The 2,072-nt window shown below is 44.9% G+C and overlaps 1 long non-coding RNA gene across 1 annotated transcript in view; it reads left to right on the forward strand.

Annotated features, from left to right (window-relative positions):
- Positions 1 to 425: 425 nt before the first annotated feature.
- Positions 426 to 2,072, forward strand: part of LOC110321287 — a 3,749-nt gene continuing 2,102 nt past the window's right edge. The window contains exon 1 of the long non-coding RNA XR_002380520.1: positions 426 to 478. This is a non-coding gene — a long non-coding RNA (uncharacterized LOC110321287). The remainder of the gene's footprint in view (positions 479 to 2,072) is intronic.

Consider the following 2,072-nt stretch of genomic DNA (forward strand, 5'->3'; position numbering starts at 1 on the left):
AAGCACAAGCCTACAGTTTTTTCTCTCTCTCCCTCCTGCCAAGCAGGGCTGGAATTCCTGATACCTTATAATATTGCCCCTCCCCCAGCACTACATGCAGACCCCCTCTGAGGCACCTTTCCCTTGCCTTTCTTTAACTCTCATTGTAGGTACCCCTTAAGTTCTGAAGCAAAGGAGCCACCGATACCAGTTACAGGAGATGGCATTTTAATATTTTTTAATTAGCACACTCAAGCTGCTGTAAATACCAACCCCTGCATCTGTGCACTTCTCCCAACCTCCCTGCTCACCCCCAACTATGTACATAACCAGGAAAGTCTCTCTGATCACCGTCTTGGAGGCTAGGCAACCTCCAGAGCTTGGGCTCATTGGAAAGGTCTCTCTCCCAGATAACAACAATTCAATGTGCCTTGACATTTTAATAGCCTGCCGTCCTGGTGAACACAATCGAGCAAGGCAGTGAAGCAAAAATCATTAGGTAAGCAAGATAATCTAAACGGAATCTGCCGCCAGCACTGCTCACATCTGGGAGAGGCTGGCACAGCTGGGCGGGCTACAAAACAGAGCTTACCATGCTCCACAGTGTCTTTGTCTGTCAGCATACTTATGTGCTTGAGTCCCTGTGCATATCTATGTGCACAGTCGTTGAGAGATAAACACCCAGGCCACCTTAGACCCCTTAAGGCTCTGATATAAAATCACATGAGCATGCACAACTTATAATGAACAAAGATATTTTAGACCTCACTAAACCATCACAAATATAATCCTACTGCTTAAAGTGTAGGCTTGCCATTTCTCAGACAGGAGGCCAAAGATTTGCTGGAATTCTTGATGCCTACTCCATAAGGGATTCCTGTTCATATGAGTTCATTTACGTAAAGATTTCAAATATAAAGTCGTGCCACGTTAGTTTCTGTTGCTGTAACAAACACAAACATCAAGCAACTTAGTTAAGGAAAGGGTTTATTTGACTTACACTTCTAGGGCACAGTTCATCACTGAGGAGAGTCATGGAAGGGCCTCAAGCAAAAACTTGAAACAGAAATCATGAGGAACGATGCTCGCTGGTTTCCTCACAGGTTTATGCTTAACTAAATTCCTTGTATGGTACAGGACCACCTTCCTAAGGAATGGTAGCACCCATAGTGGGCTGGGTCCTCCTATATCAGTTAATAAAGATACCACCCCTTCAGACACGCCCACAGGCCAGTGTGGTAATCTCCCAACTGAGAGTCCCTCCTCTGGTGACTCTTGGGCTGTGTCAAGTTGACAGTTAGTTCTAATCAGGAAACTTGCAAGCTATATAATTTAAGCAGAACTATAGAACAAGGAAGTTTGGTGGGAGTTTTGGTTTGGTTTGGTTTTTTGAGACAGGGTTTCTCTGTGTAGCCCTGGCTGTCCTGGAACTCACTCTGTAGACCAGGCTGGCCTCAAACTCAGTGATCCGCCTGCCTCTGCCTTCTAAGTGCTGGGATCAAAGGCGTGCGCCACCACTGCCTGGCTACAAGGAAGTTTTATACCTGTACAAGCAAGGCTCATTTTGACTAACTCATCTAATCTTTGAAATACCAGTGTTACTATGTTCCTATTTGGAGATGAGATAATCAAGGCATAGAACAGAATCAACTTACCCAGGTCATCTGTCCTTACTAGCAGAGCCAGCTGGAGCCTCAGACAGGTAGCCTGCCCCGATAATTTAGGCTTCCTTTACCCTGTGCTGATTCATAAAAACATTAATCAAAGAGAAAAAAGTGCTACATGTGTTTTTTTCTTAAAAAAAAAAAAAACAAGTATATTCCTTGCTGAATGTATGCATTTGCATGTGTACATGACACACACATACCTGTGTGGACACTCAAAACAAGCAAGGCATGATAAACCATGTCTTTGTGTGCACGGCACGCATGCATGTGTGCATGTGCCTGTGTGTGCATGTGCCTGTGTGTGTGTATGGTGTGTGTGTGTGTGTGTGTGTGTGTGTGTGTGTACTTTGTAGCAGTAATAGGGGGAGGAGGCAGAGAAAAAGGAGGAGGAAGAGGAACCAGCAGGCAGAGGTCAATGTTGGGTGT

The sequence above is a fragment of the Mus pahari genome, chromosome 5 (genome assembly GCF_900095145.1).
Source record: "Mus pahari chromosome 5, PAHARI_EIJ_v1.1, whole genome shotgun sequence".
Lineage (NCBI taxonomy): Eukaryota > Metazoa > Chordata > Mammalia > Rodentia > Muridae > Mus > Mus pahari.